Genomic DNA, 21,957 nt, shown 5'->3' on the forward strand with positions numbered 1-21,957 from the left:
ACACATTCTGCTTTATTGGATTAACTTCATCTTTTTATTACATAAGGGAATGAACACTTTGGGCCAACTTCCAGATTTAACATTTTGATTTTAAATTAGTCAATCTTTTATATTATTAATAGCAGCGTATCGTGGCAGTTTGCATAAATTTTAAACCTGCATATGAAAAAGGCCGTAAATTGATTAACTGTATGGAGAAGCAAAGAAACTAAACTGTTGCCAGTACATCACATTAAGGTAATAGACACTCCTAATTCATAGAATTGTTTTTCCCCACAGATTGGGGGCCTCTGGTATCTGGTGCTAAGACTTTATGGAGCCAAATCATGGGTGTTTTAGCCTAACCATTGACCTTCTGCTAAAAGTGTGAAATGTAGTTTATTATCTGGTTTAAATAGAATATATTAAGGCCACTGGTGGAAATAGGGCAAATATGTCATTGGTGGGACCCTGAAGCCACTCTAAGAAATGTGTGGCAAACAGTTGAATGGGAATAAAATGGAGCAAACTAGAAAAATTAACAAAGACATCTTCTCGTTTTATGCTCATTGCTGGAAAACAATAAAGCAGAACCTCAAAACCTGTGGGACCCCACAAGCAAAAAAATCCTAGATAAAGATTGTTCCTATAGCAAGTTAGAGCAAAACTAAAGAAAATAAATATGGTTATGCTGTAGCTCCAAATGCCATTTTTGGTGGGATGCTTCAGTCAAAAGTTTCAGTAGATAAAATTAATATCTGATGTTTAGTCCCCTGTCCTTGGCAAAGGCTATTTTTGCCCAGTTATTAATATGGCCCTATAATATAAACTGAAACTGCTGATATTATGAAGTATCCACCTGGCATGCTAAAATACAGTACAGTATAACTTATCTTCACAATATGCCATCTTATGTAGGTTTATTATATTTATTCTACAATATTTTGCTTTGTCACATATGTTAAAGGTTTTAACAAAATATTAGATGGCCCTATTAGTTCTGTGCCCTTTTTAACCTTAATTTTGGGCTGATGGAAATAAAGAATTTGCCAGTTATTCAGAGCATAGACCTACCAGCTGACAGAATCACATTCTGACATTAAGGCTTGATGTTGGACAACTGTGATATTTACCTTTGACTTTGCTTTCGTTTCATGGCATTACAACCACATGTACAACGATCATTTTGCAGTTCTGCTCAAAAGGTTTGTTGAAAAAAAAAAAATTACGCCAATTAAGTCAAGCAGCATCATCTGTCTCAAGTGTGACACAGTATTTATAAAAGGTTTCCCATTTAAGAGGCAGGTTTATGACCCCTAATTTCTGAGCTATTATTTACTGATCATTTTCTTAATGATAATTTTCTCATTGTCTAAAGATTCATATTCATAAGGGAAAGAGCACTGGATTTAATTTGAATATTTGGGTGTTTTTGGTAGGAAAGTATTGCATTTGGCTGCCCAGAGCAGAAAAGTATCAATAAATGTTACAACTTCAACATTTTTGAAAATCCTTGAGAATTCATGAATTTGAATCTTAGAAATCTGCTCTTTATTCTTTATATTCTTATTTCTTCAATGTCAGTTGGTATTTTGTTTCTGCTTTTTACAATAAATTATCACCAACTGTTAATTATCTACAAATTCCTGTTCTGCCTTCTGCTTTAAAGTGAAAAAGAGGTGGGAATAAACATTGGGTTCCATTGGCCGGATGCACCACAATGCTATTATTAGGAACATAATGTGTCCACTGTAACTCAATGCACATGCCTCTTCTCCATTCACTTGAGAAATTTGATGTGAGGTGTTAAAGAAATATTTTATACTGCATATGTGTAATCATAGCTGACATACTCGGGCAAGGGTCATCACATCTCAGGAGACAAGAAGCATATATGATCTGGCAACCTATGCTCTTCTTTAACCACATTTTCTCCGTAGCCACAGCCTAGGCCATGTTTTTCCTTTTGCCCATCTAAGATATTTTCTTTGCTTAGTTCTAAGTTACTTTCCTAGTTCTCTAAAACCATCAAAAAGCTAAAAAAATTCTAAAAACATGACTTGCTTAGCTTAGATTTTTAAGGTCTGAATGGTAAATTCAAAAAAAAATTTTGGTCAAAATTTACAAATTCAAATTTTAATTCACAAACTCGAATTTAAATGTGAGATTTATCACACCTCGATCCTGGAAAAAGTTATGATTCAAATATTCACCACCTAAAACCTGCAGAGTTCATTTACAAGTCAATGGTAGAGGTCTGTTGAACCATTTGAAGATGCTAATAGCCTTCCTGACATTCGAGTTTTTTACGGAGGAAAACTTCATTCGAGTTTTTTATGGAGGGAAAACTCAATTCAAATTTAATTTGAATTTTTGGGTAGTTCGTATTCAAACGAATATTAGACGTTCGAGTTTATCATAAATAACCTCCCATTTGAGTTGTGAGTAATTTTAGAATTTATTAGAGTTGAAAAAATTCACGTAATTTAGAGATTTTGCCCATTGATAAATCTGCCCCTTAGTGCAGGGGTGTCCAACCTGCGGCCCGGGGGCCGCATGCGGCGCAGCATGAATATGAATGCGGCCCAGCTTGAAATGCTCAGTTCCAGAGGAAACGTCATAATGATGTAATAATAAGTCTATTTAATATCCAGGTGTCCCATATTCCAGTGCATAGCTCCATCTGTTATCCAACTGGTATTGAAGTTCTTTCCGGTGTATTTTCTTTTCTTTTACAAAAGTATTTGTGTATTTCATGTGTGGACCCAGACAATTGTTCTTTTTCCAATGTGGCCCAGGGAATCCAAAAGGTTGGACACCCCTGCCTCAGGAGCGCATTTAACTAGGGTCGAATATCGAGGGTTAATTAACCCTCGAACCGTCGAAGTAAAATCCTTCGACTTCGAATATCGAAGTCAAAGGATTTTGTGCTATTCCTACGATCGAACGATCGAAGGAATAATCGTTCGATCGAATGATTAAATCCTTCGAATTGAACAATTCGAAGGATTTTAATCCATCGATCGAAGGATATTCCTTCGATCAGAAAATTGTTAGGAAGCCTATGGGGACCTTCCCCATAGGCTAACATTGGCCTCGGTAGGTTTTAGGTGGCGAACTAGGGGGTCGAATTTTTTTTTTAAAGAGACAGTACTTCGACTATCGAATGGTCGAATAGTCGAACGATTTTTAGTTCAAATCGTTCGATTAGAAGTCGAAGGTCGTAGTCGAAGGTCGAAGTAGCCAATTCGATGGTCGAAGTAGCCAAAAAAAAACATTCGAAATTCGAACTATTTTTCCTCTATTCCTTCACTCGAACTAAGTAAATGGGCCCCTCAGTGTCTTCATGGGCTCTACTAAAATATTTCAATTCTTTTTACTTTTATATATTGATGAAACATTTTATGCAAGTAAAGTGATTATTATAAAAAGTCTATTAGTAAGATAGAAAGGTAAAAGGGAAATTATATATTTATATGGAGGCATGAATTTAGGGGGTATTGTATTAAGGGGATTGGGTGAGTGGGTGAACAAGGATGTACTTTACTGAAATAAAGGAAAGATGTACAGGTATGGGACCTGTTATCTGGAATGCTTGGGGCCTGGGGTTTTATGGATAATGGATCTTTCTGTAATTTGGATATCAATACCTTAGGTCTACTAAAAAATCATTTAAACATAATAAACCAAATAGGTTTGTTTTGCTTCCAATAAGGATTAATTATATCTTAGTTTGGATCAAGTACAAGGTACTGTATTATTATTACAGAGAAAAAGGAAATTATTTTCACAAATTTAAATTATTTGGATAAAATCGAGTCTAGACAGACTTCCCATAATTCAGAGCTTTCTGCATAACGGGTTTCTTGATAACGAAGTCCACATCTGTACTTGGATTAATCTTTAACAGAATGTAGAAAGCTGATAAAATAGCTTCAGTAGTGCTTATGTTGCCACTGTCGAACATCTACTGTATTTCAAAATCTTGATAACTTGATATGTGTACAAAATACCAATTTAAAAAAAGCAGAACATTCAAATAAGCTATGCTACGATCATAGTCCTTTCCCCTTCACAGTTAACAGTACCTACTATTCTTTATAAAAGTACATACAGTTGTCTGTAAACTCAGTTGTCTCAGCTGTAAGGTAATTGTAAAGTTTAAATGCAAATTTATAAGAGACAAAATAACACTTGTGGAATGGAAGGAGAAAACAAATAAAACAAATAGATCAAATAAACAAAAAGAAGTTCAGCACACATAATATAAGATGGCAGAATGAATGAGATTTCTGAAACCATCTTGTCTGATGAAAATCTTTTCTCTCCTTTTGCTTAAGGCATTGTGAGATGTTGTGATCTCTCAGCTCATACATTCCTTCACTGTAGAGTATCTAGATTTTTATGTCAGTTGTATCTGCACTCTGCAGCGTGCCAGAAACATTAGCGTGGCACAAACAAGAATATGTCACACTGTGTAAAAGATTTGACTTGCAGATGAAGAACTCCATATGTAGCATGTATTGTAATCTGCTTCTGTCTCTCTCATACCTCCCAACATTTGAAAAATGGAAAGAGGGACAAAAAGTTTTGCCGAACAAAAATTGTTGGCCACGCCAACTTTATGGTCACACTCCCTAACCACCATGTCCATTTTACTAAATTCGCCAGGTTGTAAAAGTTTAATCACATTTCTGGGAGTTTTCCAGCCATGTTTTGTGTTATAACAGTTTTGCTAATGAAGGTGAAATTGCTCTTTGGGTAAGGGCACACGGGCAGATTCAGGGAGATTAGTCTCCCTGGCGACAAATCACCTCTTCTTTGTTCGTTCTCCAAAGTTTCCTTGCAAACAGGGATGGGCGAATTTGACCAGTTTCGCTTCGCCAAAAATTCGCCGCCGGCGAAATGTCGCAGACGCCCATTAAAGTCTATGGGCGTCAAAAAACATTTGTCGCGCGGCGAAACTGTTTTGACGCGCGTCTTTTTTTTTGACGCACGCTGCCATACGAGTCTATGGGCGTCATTTTTTCAGCGAAACGAGGCGAAAAAATTCGCCCATCCCTACTTGCAAAGGCAACTTCGGGCGAGTTCGGAAAACGAAGCGGAGCTCCCAGCCTGCGATTTTTGTTGGGAGGTATGGATCACCATCATTTAAAAACATTAAACAAACCAACCCAAACGCATTGCTATGCACCAATATGGATTCATGCAGCTTAGTCATGCTCAAATACAAGGTTCTGTTTTATTATTACACAGAGATACCATTTTTACAAATTAAAATCGTATACTCTCTCGATTTGGAGCACTGGTCAAAGTACATCCAGGAGGGTGGTCAATTCAAAAACAACTTGGCTGTATTAAGGAGCATATTTAAATGACATTGCAGCAGTGGTTGTGCAAAACGAATGTGTTTTTTGCCTCCATACTTGGTACTTCATCAGAGTGCTAAGTGTAGAGGCACAATTAATATAAAATACTGTATATACTTATGTTTATTTATATGGTGGATTCAAGATTATTGTATATAATATGTATGTAATTCTTGAGAGAAATATATGCTGCACTGCACTAATCTATCTTTGCACCAAAAAAACATTTGCAATGTAGGGTAATGTAAATAAATATGCAAGTAACTAACAAGCTATTGTAGGAAAAGTCATTACACAGATAAAGAACTAACTAGAAATAACTTGTGTTTCTTCTGTGCAATAACCACAGTGCTAATTGGGAAGTAATTTACATGTGCTATGTCTTGCACCTATGATTCAGCAGTCTGAAGCCAAGCAATGGTGAATGCAGGATCAGTTGAAATTGTTCCCAACTACAAGAAAATTATGATTTGAGAAATATTTGAGAAATACACAAAGAATTTTCTAAATTAATTTGAACACTAAAGAAAGAAAGAAAGAAAGAAAGAGAGAGAGAGAGAGAGAGATAAAGAAAGAAAGAAAGAAAGAAAGAAAGAAAGAAAGAAAGAAAGAAAGAAAGAAAGAAAGAAAGAAAGAAAGAAAGAAAGAAAGAAAGAAATCTAGCTTTAAGGCTACAAAAAAAATTACAATTTAAATAAACCCAATTTAGCTTAGATACCATCAAGTACAAGGTACTGATTTATTATTATAGGGAAAAGGGAAATCGTTTTTAGAATTATTTGCTTAGAATGAACTATATGGTAGATGGCCATCCCGAAATTAAGAGCATTCTGGATATTAGGTTTCCAGATACTGTCGGAGATCCATAAAAATGCTGGTGACCTACGTGTTAATACAGTGCTAGGAAAAATTCAATGCCAAACAAAAATACCATCAGGTTTGCCATAGGTCAGTGTCAACACAGTAAATAGAAGCCATGATATACAGGTATTGAATCTGAATCCTGGAAACCCATTACCCAGAAGTTCCGAAATATGGAAAGGCTATCTCCCATAGAATTGAAATAATCCAAATTTTTATATTTTTTTATATTTTTAACTTTTTCTCTGTAATAATAATTAATCCGTATTGGAAGCAAAACCAGCCTATTAGGTTTATTTACTGTTTACATGAATTTCTAGTCGACTTAAACTACAAAGATCCAAATTATGGAAAGATACGATATCCCGAAAACCCCAGGTCCCGAGCATTCTGGATAACAGGTCCTGTACCTGTATTTAGATCTATGTTACCTTAGTTCTTTGGTTAAAAATAAGAAAATATTTACTAATTGCTGTAATATGATGCTATATGGCAGACAATGTATTCCCAGCCATTATCCTGCTGTAACAATACAATGCACCACCTGCTGACTGTTGGTGAACTAAAACCTGTAGAATTTCATTTACAAGTTAATATATTTGCCGTGGCCATTATTTGCGCTAAGTCAGCACAGAGAGAAGGAAAATGAAATTAATAATGAATGTAAAATGTGTTGAATAAACAATGCTTCAGAGTACATTATTACAGCTCCTGTTTAATCAGTGGCATGAAAATAAAATGTCTGGCAAGTCTTAGAAGCTTGTTATCTGCCCACACACAAAAAATGATTAATTTAAAGAGAATGGAAGATTCTTCAAACTACTGTGATTTTCCATTTTTCAATTTACTTCTACTGATATTTAAAACAGGAATTATAAAATACGCAGGAATAGTTCTGTCTGACATTAAAATATAATGTGCCTTGTGTCTAGAGATTGTGGCAGAACCTGACCTAAAATAGGACATTTCCCAATGTCTTCCTATGCCCATATGGTATTATAAAAAGTGATTTAATTAGTTAAAGGGATGGTATTATTCTGCTAAGCTGAGATGGAACTAGGACTTTTTATACTGTAGCTATAAAGTTTTGAAATACGCCCACAAAAAGTACATCAGTTTGTATGGGTGCAGATAACAAAGTAGGAAACAAACAGGAAAAAATATATATATTATTGTCCAACATTTTGGTCACAAGGACACAAGTAACTGGGAGGACTCTGGAAAGAAGATATATTTCTCCCATAATGCCCATGAGTGGAGAATAACTGGCTGTGCAGAGGCTGGAAAAGCCTTGATTGATGAGTCAAAAACTAAAGAAAAAAGGAAGGGGATGTGAATAAGCTTCCTGCTCACTCCTTCTTGACCAGAAAGTAGGAATCATCAAGCCGTTGAGAGTGTGAGAAAAAACAATGTGACTTTCTTCTGGATTGATGTGTCCTAAAAGTAGCTGATGTTATCCAACAACAGGTTTCCTATAAACAGCATCCAGACTACCAGTACATATAAAGGCAGATTTATCAAGGGTCGAATTTTACTTTGAAATTCGACAATCGAATTAAAATACTTCGAATATCGAAGTCGATGGATTTTTCACCGAATTTTTCAATCGGAAGATCGAAGTAAAATCGTTCGATTGAACAGTTAAATCATTAGAATCGACCGATTTGAACGATTTTAGCGTCCGATCGAACAATTTTACTTCGATGTGTAAAGACTTAGAAAATGATTGTAGAAGGTCTCCATAGGCTAACATAGCACTTCGGCAGGTTTAATTTGGCGAAGTATTGAAGTCAAAGTTTTTTTTAAAGAGAAAGTACTTCTATTATCTAATATTCGCATCTTCTAACTATTTTTACTTTGAATTGAATTCGAAGTCGTAGTATCCTATTCGATGGTCAAGTATTTCGAATTTTTTTACTTCGAAAATTCCCTCGAATTCACTTCGAACCTTGATAAATCTGCCCCATATTGTGCGCTTTGTGTTTTGAATAAAACATTGGCAAATGCTATCTAAAAGTTACCCTGGGTGTTGCTGTCTCTTACTTTGCTCCTTTGGATACCCACAGCTAGTGATAAGCGAAATTTTTCACCAAGTTTGGCCACCAAAATGATGCCCATAGACTCCAATGGGTGAAACAAAATTGTCACCAACAAAAAAATTTCAACATGCCGCATCGCGTTTTGCCTGTGACTACGTATCGTGTGTTTTGTTTTTAACCTGTTGAAATAAATTCTTGATTTTACCTTCTGTGTGGAGTTCTCGCCGATTAGATGCCCCTAGACTTAAGTGAATTTTGGCAAATTTTTACAGTTTCGCAAAATTTTTGGCAAAGCAAAACGAGTCAGATTCTCCCATCACTACCCACCACTAGTGATGGGCAAATATGACCCGTTTTGCTTCACCGAAAATTTGCAAAATGGCAAAAATTCACTGAATAGCACAATTTTTATTTAACGCACGACAAATAGCAATTATTAATGCGCTACCATTTTTTTTTTTACCCATTACGGTCTATAAACATCCTTTTTCGCTGCAAAATTTGGTGAAAAATTTGCTCATCACTAGTTGTGGGTATTCAAAGTAGTAAGAGTAAGAGACAGCAAGTCATCACTACCTACAACATGTCTTGCATTAGTACAGTATTTGCCAACTTTCTCCATATTTTTGGTTTGGTTGTATATTTGTTGCCGCAGTTAACATTTGCCCAATTTTAAAAATAACCACATGACCCCTCTGTAACCTGCCAGTATGGGGGTCTATAATGCAGAAATATGTTATCCCAACTGATCCAATGGCATTTCACAAAGTTTCCAGTTTTCTATATTTTTCACAGATTTTTCAATAGAACATGATAGTTAAAGTACTATACTATACTGTACTATAGTAGAACATGATGTTAAAGAATCAACAAATCCAAGAAGTTCTTTTTAATCATTAAGTGCTATTACAAGAGCTTGCGTCAGTCCATGAATGTTGAGCTATCAAAACACATTAATTTTGTTTATATATATACTATTAATGTAAATGCATTTTCGTGACTTCTAGCTGCCTTTCTCAATTATTTTGTTTTGAAAGCTCTTCAAAGACTTAAAAATAGAAAAAGTAAGAAAAAAATGCCATTATATTTGTCTGTGCAAACCACTGATGTAAATACTTTTGGGTACGACCAGGTAAAATGAAACAGAATCAACTAGTTAAAGGAGAACTAAACCCCCAATAAGAAAAGCCCCTACCTACTACCCTAGGTAGTCCACCCTCACTGCTTCCCTCCCACATAGTTTGTTGTCCATGAAATTGCCCCTAAGAGTTTGCTCATATACCAGCAAAGATCCTCCCAAAGAACCTACCAGGGTCGCTTTAAGGTACTAGAAAAACCAGGGCAAAGATCTCATTGGTCGCCACTACTGCCCCAAAAATTTTGTGATAGAACTAGCATCACACAGATGAATTCATTATAATAAGGCAATGAAGAAATGGTTTGTGGTTACTAAAGCTGGACCAATACAAAAAACAAGTCTTTGGGGTATATTGATTAAAGAGTGAAGTTAGCGATCACCACAGTCCCTTATTTTGAAATTCCGCCACTCTCCATTCATTTCTAAGAGTATTTATCGATAGGTGAAATTGAACTTTCACTCTTTGATAAATATACCCCAAAGATCCATTAGGAAAATATGTCCTAATAGAAAATTAAAGTGAAAAAGAAAATGGTTGTAGACTTCTTCCAGGTGATCAAAATAAAGGATTACCATTAGTGGTGGGCGAATAAATTCACCAGGCGCGTATTTGCAGCGGATTTCCATGTTTTGCTGCCAGCGAATACATTTACGAAACGTCGCCGACGAAAAATCCACTGTGTCAAAAAATGTGGGCGCATAAAAATTGTCGCTCGTCAAAATTATTCTGACACCCATTGACTTCAATGCATTTTTCACCGTTTCTCGTATTGATGGTATATTCGCAAATTTTCCAACAAAGCGAAACGGGACAAATTTGCCCATCTACCATCTCTGAGGGAAGATTTTACCATTTAAAATGTCTGATAGCAGACCCTGGGCAAATGACCTGGGCATGTCAAAACTCATTTAGAAATACTATGAGCACTAAATTTAATTTAGTAGTTTAAAGGCATAGTGCTCCACCTTACAGGAAAAAACCTTATCCAAAATATCCGGTTTTTCTCATAGCGGTATAGCAAGAACAAGATTATTAGATGGGCTATTTTAAATTGACTTGTACAGGTATAGGATCCATTATCCGGAAACCCGATATCAAGAAAGTTCCGAATTATGGAAAGTCTGTCTCCCATAGACTCCATTATAATCAAATAATCCAAATTTCTAAAGATTATTTCTTTTTTCTCTATAATAATACAACAGTAACTTGTACTTGATCCCAACTAAGATATACTTAATCCTTATTAGAAGCAAAACCAGCCTATTGGATTTATTTAATGTTTACATGATTTTATGGTAGTCTTAAAGTGTGAAGATCCAAATTATGGAAAGACCCATTATCTGGAAAGCCCCAGGTCCCGAGCATTCTGGATAATAGGTCCCATACCTGTACAACTAATCTGTTTCAGAAAATGCATTGTTCCAACAGGGCCCTATGTAAATATAACAATTTGGGCCATGCTGTATAAAAAAAATACTTGGCTGACTGAACCCCTTCCAATCTTTCTAGTTTAATGTAAGCAAACGTTTTATGTGGGTTTAAAAAATACTAAATAACGATTTTATACAGGTTTAAAATAACATATACCTTGTTCTAAATCCATAAAATATTTTTTATGATCGCCGAGGTTTAAATCAACCTTTACTTTCTAACTAAAAAGACAAGGGCATAATTAAGTTGAAGGAGTGGAAAAGGGGTTGCTCTTTTTTCCTTACACAACAGAAAAATGATTGCATTCATACTGTCGGCCCTCAGATCCCTGGGGAGAAGTTAAATGTGAAACTAGTGGCAGAGCTTCTCAGTAATTCAATGTAATTCAGGAAAAGGAGCCCGCCGTCTAGCAGAGTTATTATCAAATGACAATGAAGGAATTGATGTATTTTTTCCCTTTACCCCATTGTGTTCTAGTTGTCTTTTGTGACCTTGCTGTACTGTACCTATGGAATGAGACAAAATAATCAATTCCATTAATTGGATACAAATATGTTTCTTGTTACAAGTCAGTAAGACTAAATGCCTAAATTAATTATGTCTTATCTACAGAAGCCATTGCTTAAGACTTAGCTCCAGAGCTCATAAACCCAAGAGATTTGATAGGACCGGTCGTGTCTATCAGGTCACATCATTATTTTTATTCTCTTAAACTTAATTATATTTAACACAAGGCCAATGAATAATCCTTATAGAAGCTGTTTAGTGCTTAGTGTTATCACATGGTTTACTGTAACTTGGCTGCATCCCCTAACTTAAAGGGATACTGTCATGGGAAAAAACATTTTTTTCAAAATGAATCCGTTAATAGTGCTGCTCCAGCAGAATTCTGCACTGAAATCCATTTCTCAAAAGAGCAAACAGATTTTTTTATATTCAATTTTGAAATCTGACATGGGGCTAGACATTTTGTCAATTTCCCAGCTGCCCCTGGTCATGTGATGTGTGCCTGCACACAAGACTGAAGGAAACAACATTTAAATAATATACAAAGGGTAAGTAAAGTTTATTTTGCTCAACTAACATGATTATTTTGGAATTATTACTTAGGGTGACAGGTCCCCTTTAAAGGAGGACTAAAGCCTAACTAAAGAAGTAGCTCGAAAAGTTGTACATTATGTTTTGTGCTTCTGTACCAGCCCAAGGCAACCAAAGCCCTTTAGCAGTAAAGATATGTGTCTCCAAAGATGCCCCAGTAGCTCCCCATCTTCTTTTCTGCTGATTCCCTGCACATGCTCTGTGCTGCTGTCACTTACTGAGCTTAGGGACCGGCTTAAAAATATACACATAGAATAGAAATCTCACAATTTAAGGCTAATTAGTAATTAAAGAGCAAGGAAACCCCCAAATCTGCACTTTTTCTAACAAAAGTCCACCCCAGCCTTCTGCTAGTCGCTGTATTATATTCCCTGAAATCTCCTTTTTTCCAAGATTCAAGATCTCCTCGTTTTCAAGATTGCAGGGGCCATTTTGGATCCGCTTACATCATCATCAAGACTCCAGTGTTCCTTGTGTGCATGCGACACCTACTGACAACTGCAGATCTTGTTCATTTTATTGGGGGTCTGTGAGCTGGGAGACTTGCTGAGCCCACTGAGCATGTGAGAAATTAGTGCAAAATTCGTGAAACGGCGAAAAATTCCCGAAATTTTCAACGCCGGCGACAATTTTTTTGACATCGACGAACTTTCGCCTGCGTATTTTCATGGGCGTTTCGCGAATTTATTCACTGGCGGCAAATCACGCGAATTCACTGCGAATTCACGCCTGCCGAATAAATTCGCCCATCACTAACTGACTGTACATATTCTTTTATCTTATAGTATGGCTTTGTCTGCAATAAGATTTGCTTATATTTATTCATCTAATATTCCATCCCCCACCGACACATATAGCCTGTAGAATTTATTTTACACACTAAAATTGGTTGTGTGGGCCAATGAACAGAGAGATACGTTTCCTCCCTGTGGAGATCCATTGTTGCCGAGGGCCAGTCTAGTTGTATAAAGAAAGGGCTGATGAGTCTGGCCCCAAAGCCCCTTCACGCTATTATTTGTTGAGCAGAAGGAAATACAAGTCATATTATCACCGAAATGTCATTTTATAAAGCATGAATCAAAAATCAGAAGAAATAAAGGAAAGGGGGCAATAAGGAATAAGAATAAAGAATGTTTTCATTAATTGTATGTGATTTTAATTACACCAAGCAAAGCAAGATGCCTCAATCAGAGGAGGGGTTATGACAATGGGATACAACCCCTATTAGTGCTTGTTAGTTATGAACTTATGCATGAACAAAAACCTGTTAAACAATGTGTTAAAGTAGCTAACCTGAAGAATCTATTACACGGCGATAGTGTCAGTGGCAATAGTTTACTGTTTTCTAATTGACACTTTGCTTGTACAAAACACAAGATCCATTATCCAGAAACCCATTATTCAGAAAGTTCCAAATTACGGAAAGGCTGTCTCCCATAGACTCCATTTTATCCAAATAAACCAATTTTTTTAAAAATGATTTCCTTTTTCTTTGTAATAATAAAACAGTAGCTTTTAAAAGGAAACTATACCCCCAAAATGAAAACTTAAGCAACTTCGACTTCAATACTTTGCCCAAATTGAACCTGCCGAAGTGCTATGTTAGCCTATTGGGACCTTCTAGAGCAGTTTTCTACGTTTTTTGAAGTCAAAGAAAAATCGAAGTAAAATCCTTTGAATCATTCGATTCCAACGATTTTACTTCGACCGCAAATGGCCAAATTCGATGAAAAAAACGTTGACTTCGATATTCAAAATTGAAGTCATTCAATTCGATGGTCAAATTTCGAAGTATTTTCAACTTCGAAATTTGACCGTTGATAAATCTGCCCCTAAGTGGCATATTAAAGAATCTTACCAAACTGGAATATATATTTAAGTAAATCTTGCCCTTTTGCATCTCTTGCCTTGAACCACCATTTTGTGATGGTCTGTGTGCTGCCTCAGAGATCACCTGACCAGAAATACTGCAGCTCTAACTGTAACAGGAAGAAGTGTGGAAGCAAAAGACACAACTCTGTCTGTTAATTGGCTCATGTGACTTAAGAAGTATAGTTTGTTGGTTTGTTTGTGTGCACTGTGAATCGTATGATCCCAGGGGGCGGCCCTTATTTAAAAATGGCAATTTTCTATTTATGATTACCCAAAGACACATACTACTAGAAAAGTATATTATTATGAAAACATACCTCCCAACATTTTGGAAATAAAAAGAGGGACAAAAAAGTTGGTGCGTGTAGAGCGGTGACATTTTTTGACCACACCTGTTTGTGGCCACACCCCCTAATTGCCATGTTCATTTTACAAAATTTGGCAGGTTATGAAAATTAGAACATATTTCTGTGTTTTTTGCGCAGGCACAGGCGCGCACACACGGGCGATCAAGCGCACAAGTTGCTTGTGCGCACGTGCATGCGCAGAAGAGTGCGTGTCTGTGCGCGTTTAGGAAGAGTGCGCATCTGTGCATTTCACATTTCCGCCCTAGGCACGTGCCTCTTCTGCCTACCCCTAGTTCCGGCCCTGTGTACTACCAACCCTACTTTCCACAGGAAAGGAATAACATCTAATCTCATATATTATACAAGCATATTAGAAATTACTATGATCATATAAAAACACGAAGTCTCAGGCCAAGTACTTATATGCAGGTAGGGTTGTGCCACCTGTCTTTTTTTGGTCCAAACTGTTTAGTTTTTCATAGGGCAGTTTACAACTGTCTGTTCATGTTTTAGGGCAGTGACACACCAGGAGATTAATCGCTAGCGATTTATCGCTGCTTCGCTGGGCAACTAACCTCCTGCACTCTCCAGTAAGGGCTAGACCACACGAGGAGATTCGGGGAGATTTTGTCACCTGGCGACTAATCGCCTCGTCTTTTGAGCGACTATCTCCCCGAACTGCCTCAGCGTTTTTCCCCATAGGCTAGAATGAAAAGTCGCCTGCGCTAATGCACACACAGTGATGCAACTCAGTGAGGCAACTTCGGGCGACAATAGAAAACGCATCGCCACATGTGCAAATTAAGTTCAAATTAAGTAATTTGCCTAATACGAGGCTTAATGACGCAACAGCTAAATATTTTCTCAGTCTCTGATCTTACCGAAGACACATTTAAATCATTTACAGAACTAAAAGCTTATGCCCCTGAAGAAGCCGGGTTTCCGGTGAAACGCGTTGGGTGGCATAGGTGGACAGTGGGGGACCAGCCCCCATTTGCTCCCTACGTAGCTAGGCAGAATTACTCTGGGCAAATGGAAGGGTGGTCTGGGAGAGCTGGTTAGACTTCTGACCAGCGTTTGGAACAGACGTCTTTTGGCTAATCAAATACACAATCACTCTAAGGTTAGGAGCGAGTGCCATTTCTTTGAGGCTTTTTTGAACTAAATGCTAAATACCTGAACTTTAACTGGGTGTCGCATTATCTGTTTATGTGTACAGATAATAATAGGGGAATTTACTTACTTAGATATACCCCATCACTGACGATATTTGTAGTGACAGTGGCTGATTGGTTATCAGTGCACTATTCCCCCACTGTTCCAACCTATGTGTTTATAAGCTATGTGTTTGTTTTATGGACATGGTCCAGCTTCATTGAGGAGGATCCACAATGATGTGTCTTTGTAGCGTGATCTTTTAAGTGAGACTAATAAAAGTTGTGTTTTAATTCACTATCTACTTCTGCACCTGAACTAGTTAACTGGAGGTTTACAGGGAGGGGGCATGAGCAATTATGTATCCTACCGTGTATTACCTCAATAGATACATATGTTTGTTACAATTGTTATAAATTAACTTGCGGGTGCACTGCTACGTTGTTTCAATTTTGGCGCTCGGTCACTTTGTGTACAGAACTAAAAGCATTACAATGTTGCCGTGACTTTCCTACTGTACAAACCTTGAGAGATTAAGAGAAATTTATTGTTGTCCACATTCCAAGTAAAAAAAAAAATAAATAAAAACAACAAGGTCTTGCAGCCGAAACCTCTAAAGAATTTATCCCTGACCTATCTCATCAGCTTAAAACAAGAGGCACATTCCCTTTCAACAAGCTCTGAGTAATAGATGAAGTGCACGGAGGCTTAGAAGCAGTTTGGTGGCCTTCCAGTGCAAGTTCTCTGTCACTCTCATCATCACTATTAATCCTATATGAGAGACCAGAGACTTCGTTAACAGGCAGCAATAAAAGCCATCTCATTGTTTTGGTGAGTTCTGTGAAAAAAATAAATTATGTAGTTTGTCACTCAACAACAAGTACATGACTGCACCAATTTACAGTAGTTCAAGATGCATTGGAAGGGATCAGGTGCAGATTAGTGATGGGCGAATTTATTCGCCAGGCGCAAATTCGAGGTGGATTCCATCAATTCGAGGTGGATTCCTGCAATAAATTCACAAAACCCCCACGAAAATTCGGCTGCATCAAAAAAAATGGTCGCCGTTTTTTTTGGACGCCTGCGCAATTTCATTTCATGTTCACTATCTCAACAGTAGTGGAAAGCATATAAATTGCGTTTTTTAAAAAATATCAACTAAAAATCTCCCCCGCCAGTGCCAAATACTGATAGGGTGCAATAAGGTCTGGTGCCTAGGGCAGCACTGGACCAAAAAAATCAAAGAGCTTGAAGATAAATAAATATACTTTCCTTTTTAGGTTCATGGCACATAGATTGTTATAAGGGGACATAACTTCAGTTTCAGGTAGACAAGTTGGCCGCAATCATTGCATTAATGAGATTCAATAAAAGTAGTTCCAGTGCAGAGAGTGCTATTGCACTCAAAGCACTAGCGATGCTTCCCCTCTTTGACCCGCTTCAACGCTAATTTTTAAGCGCAGATCGGGAGAGGAGGGGGCGGCATCTGGGCTGCTGCCTCAGGCAGCAGCAGCCCCAAAATGCCCCTGGCTAGTTCTGTCGATCTTGCACATTTTCATTGATGTGCTTGGTCTTACTGGATTTGTCCCTCCTTGAAGGAGGCAGTAGCTCTAGGGTGACTGTGTTAGTAGACTTGTGCCTAAACATTCAGACACAGACATTCTGTTTATAGGTATTGACTGCACTTGCATCACACATATCATCAACATGCAAATGAAATTATACTTGTGCTTGTAAATAAAGAGACCTCTAGTGCCCACAATTTTCTATCTTCTGGTTTATAATTTTTTGGTTGTTTTATTCACCAATTATTGAAATAATAAGGTGAAGCAGAGAGCTTCTGTACTTGTTCCCCACAGGCAAAGAGAAAGCAACAAAACCCAACAGAGGACATGTGAGTGGAGAAAACAAGGGGGTTGATATTTAAGTTGCAAAGGGCTAATACAGTATCTGAGGAACGTGGCACATCTTTGCCTTACTACTTAAAACTAGTGAAGGTCAAATAAATTTGCCAGGGGCGAATTCGCTGCGAATTTCCACGTTTCGGCATTAGTGAATAAAATCGGGAAACTGTGGTGAAAATTCACTGGGTCAAAAACAATTTGGACGCGCCTCAGAATAGTCGCGTGCATTAAAACTGTTGCACGTCAAAATTAATCGCACGTCCATTGACTTTAATGCAGGTGTCGAAATTGACTTGGGCGTTATTCGCCGTTTCATAGGAAATTCACAAATTTTTTAGCGCAGCAAAACGGGACAAATTCACCTATAACTTCTTAAAACTATCAAAATAAAACTCAGCAGCCTAGCCTCTCTCATTGGACAAGGACTGCACCTGATCAATCCACAGTCAGCAGCCTTACATGGGACCCACTAATATTACAGTCTTTTACTTGATTTGACACACACTTGGATACGAGCAGAGTAAGGACATCTATATTGTGCTTCAATATTTAAGTCTAATTGGAAATAAGGCCACTGACAGGACCTGATGGTACAATATGTAGAAAACTGTACAACCTTGTGCAAAAACTAAACCACTAATTAATCACTTTATTTTTATATTACGGTTGTTATTTTGATAAAGCAGCTTTTTTTTTAAAACTCTAATGACTGTGCCTAATGGTATTCAGAACTTTGTTTTCTGTTTGTATTAAAAAAGTTAAGGGGGCAGTAAATTTGCTCACCTTTGCCTCTAGAGCAGAGCATCCACGGCTTTTTATAATTATACATTTGCTATTTTAAATGCTTATTCGTGCACGCTAATCTACTAATCTCCTTCATGTATGCTTCAGGCATATTTATCCCTACTTGCTCCGGATGATGGTAATTAAATTCTATTATCAGTTTTATTAACTTGCTGAACAGAACCCTAATTTTAAAATTACCTGATCTTCTGCCCAGCACAGCAGGTTTTTGTTAGTCTACCTTAATAATCAGATAAAAATCCTCTGAAAGTACCTTATTATTATTCAGAAAATAAAGCAATCCCTAATGAAATAATTATGTCTTTTCAATTACAGAACAAAATTAGTTTTTTATGTTTTCTAATTCATAAATTCAATGGCAGAAACAATTGTGTTTGTTGAACACATTTCATGAGGAAGAAAGAAAGAGAAAGAAAGAAAGATCAATTTTGATTTTGCAGGCATGCCCATGACTGGAAAACAATTCCTCAAATGATTGTGTTCTGGATATTTCTTGGTTATCAAGTATTTTCAAGATACTGCCACAATGCACCATTTATCTGTGTTTCTTTCCACTGCCTAGCTGCATTATGTCTGATGTTCAGCTCTGCTTCAAAAGATTTTTGCTCTTAGAATTATACGTATTTGTATGAAAGTTAAAATGCTAGGGAATGCTAATAAATTATTAATCCTTATTTAAATCAAAACCAGTCTATTCGGGTTCATTTAATGTGTAAATGATTTTCTAGCAGACCTAACAGATGAATTAGAGCTCACTCATCTGATTCCAGTACAAACAAAATCTAACAAAATACTGCCTTTTGCTAAAATTCTGCATGTAGAGAGACATGATGTCTGGTGATTTTAATAGCGTGAGCTCTAATACATCTTCTAGGCAAAAAGAGCCCCCCTATAAGATATATTGGATCTAACTGTCAATGAATATCTGACACCCAACTCCTGCATGAAGAGAAAATGAAGAGAAACAGATGCCAAGAGAGAGGTAGTGAAAATAAACTTGATTATTTCAGAAACGTACAGAATTTTTATTGATTATATTTAGAAAACTTCTTATTTCAGAAACGTACAGAATTTTTATTGATTATATTTAGAAAACTTCTTATTTCAGTGTGCTCCAAGGATGATAATAAGTTCTGTATAAACAAACTCGTAACTTATGCCCCTGAAGAAGCCGGTTTTCCGGTGAAATGCGTTGGGAGGCATAGGTGGACAGTGGGGGACTAGCTGCTATCTGCTCCCTACGTAGTTAGGCAGATTCACTCTGGGAAACCAATGGAAGGGTGGTCTGGGCGGGCGGTCTGCGCTAATGACCTGACTACTTACTGGGTAGTGTAATTTCTGGTGCAAATCTTCACGTTTGGTTACAATAAGGCACAATTGTTCTTTTGCTAATAAGTAGAGCCATTGATTTGTGGCATTCTAGAGTTAACTAGCAATTACCAGAACTAATACTGGGCGTCTTACTATTTGTCTATATATAGACACGAGCAAGGGGGCAATTTATATATACCCCATAATTGACTACACTTGTATAGATAGTGGCTGAATGTATATCACCTCACTATTTCCCCACTTGTCCACCTATGTGTTTTTAAGTTGTATGTATTTTTATGGACATGGTCCAGCTTCATTGAGGAGGATCCCCAATGATGTGTTTTTGTAGTGTAAAAATTTTTTTTAGTGAGACTAATAAAAGTTGAGTTTTAAGTAACGAATTACTACAGCACCTGAACTAGTTAACTGGAGGATTACAAGAGTGATACAGAAGCTACTATGTATTCCACTCTGTAACTCCTCAATAGATACACTTATTTGTTACATTTATTAACTTGCGGGTGCACTGCTACTTTGTATCAATTTTCTTGCTACTCTATAAGTAAGCACGTATAAACAAACCCCTCAGATCCTTTTTTGTTTTAGAATAACAAAAATAATATAAGCAAAATATATGTTCAGTATGACCCCCATTCATTTATTGCACAATTCTATAAAAAATGTACTTAGTAGTGATGGGCGAATTTGTCCAGTTTCGCTTCGCCATGAATTTTGCGGATTTCCCATGAAATTCGCAAAACTGGTGAAAAATTTGCGTAACATCAATTTTGACACCAGCAACGACCGTCCGTTAATCGTCGCCGCAGTCTGAACCTTCCCCAGCGCTGAAAACATTTGGACTTCGGTGTCAACATTTTTTCGACTAAAAAATTGTCACGGAAACTTTGCAAATGTATTCTCCGCAAATGCGCGCCTGGCCAATAAATTCGCCCGCGAATTGACGACGGTCGTCTGAATCATCGACGGTCGTCAAAATTTGTGTTTCGCATTTTTGGGACAAATTTGCCCATCACTAGAGGCAAAACAATCCTTTTGGGATGTTTGAATGATCTTTTAGTAGACTAAAGATATGGTGATCCAAATTACTAAAATTCAGTAATTCAGATGAAATAAGTGATTAGAACTGAGGACATCACTAAGTACCATTAAGGATACATCTTAAAGGATATTCATTCTTTCTTTATATTATAAGGATCCATTTATAGTGATGGGCGAATTTGCGCCGTTTCGCTTCGCCGAAAAATTTGCGAAATTTTCATGGGCGTTTTGCGAATTTATTCGCTGGCGGCGAATTGCGCAAATTGGCCACAAATTTGCGCCTGGCGAATAAATTCGCCCATCACTATCCATTTACAGTTATTCATAGTGTGTGTGTGTGTTATGAAATGTGCAGACAAAACACTAACTTTAAACCCTGATTTTCTTTAGAAAAATCTCACTGTTACAAAATTAGATTTGTACTATAGCAGAGAAAATATAATTTGCTTATTACAACTTTTGCTACTCAGGAGAAAATCCTGTAATTATGTTTAACAGTGAAGGTTACATTTTGTAAATAAAATAACCTTTAATGCTCATGAGTAAGAAAGGCTTCACTTCAGCCTGGTATTATTATTAAACAGTAATATTGACAGCTATAAGCGTTCTGTGAAGAGAATATTAGTGCCGTTGAATAATTCATTTTACATTTGTAAAAAATGTTTATTTCTGCTATCGCTACAGCCAAACTATCCCTGTAGTAAGATGCACATTATTACTCCTTCACAACAGAATATGACTTCCTACCAAATAGGTATTTTTTTATCGGAATAGATTATCATATAATTTGCCCTTTTAAATATAATCACATTTTTTTACAGATGTACAAATGTATAAAAATGAATTTGCTATATTTTATTACATGACTCAACTAACAAAACTGAGCAAAATACTTTTGATGCACCTGTAAAAAATTAAATCACACAATACAGTACAGTGTGTCTAACTGTTTTCCTCAGACAGCAGGCTGATTTATCAAAATTCAAATTTGAAATGTTTCATAAAATTTCACAAATTAGATTTCAATTTTGTGATTTTTTTTGCAAAAGATGGAAATATTAGATATTATAAATGTATCATCTAAAAGCTGACAAGTTAATGTAGACGTCAAAGGGAGTAGTATTAATTGAAGCTAATTTTGCAATTTGAATTTTCAAGATGAATTTGAAATGATGTAATATTGCTGCGTTTCAAATTTTTCTGATTTTTACAAGATTGAGCTTTTGAGATCCAATATTTTAAATAAATAAGCTCACAAGTTTGGTGAATCTGCCTCCCAGGGGGTTATTTATTAAAGTCCGACTGCTAAAAATGTAAAAAATCTAGTTTTTTTTAAATATAAAATCTGAATTTTTTGTGGAAAAAAACCTGGAATTTTTTGAGATTGAGTCCTTATCCGAAAACTCAGCTTCTCAGAAATGCAGATGTTTTATATAAATCAATAAATTCTTATTTGGAAGTTTCTGTGGTCTGCGTTGTAATTAGTTCGAAAATCCAACTATTTCTGGCTTTTTGGACAAAAATCTGAAAAATTGGGAAAAGGTCAGAAAAAATCAAGCAATTTGGGGAAAAAAATCCCAAGATTC

At 36.6% G+C, this 21,957-nt stretch overlaps 1 protein-coding gene across 1 annotated transcript in view; it reads right to left on the reverse strand.

The window, feature by feature from the left end:
• LOC108719670 (zinc finger protein 804B) overlaps positions 1 to 21,957 on the reverse strand; it is a 256,418-nt gene that overhangs the window by 189,953 nt on the left and 44,508 nt on the right. The gene's annotated exons all lie outside the window — the stretch shown is intronic.

Source organism: Xenopus laevis, chromosome 6S (assembly GCF_017654675.1).
Source record: "Xenopus laevis strain J_2021 chromosome 6S, Xenopus_laevis_v10.1, whole genome shotgun sequence".
NCBI classification, from domain to species: domain Eukaryota; kingdom Metazoa; phylum Chordata; class Amphibia; order Anura; family Pipidae; genus Xenopus; species Xenopus laevis.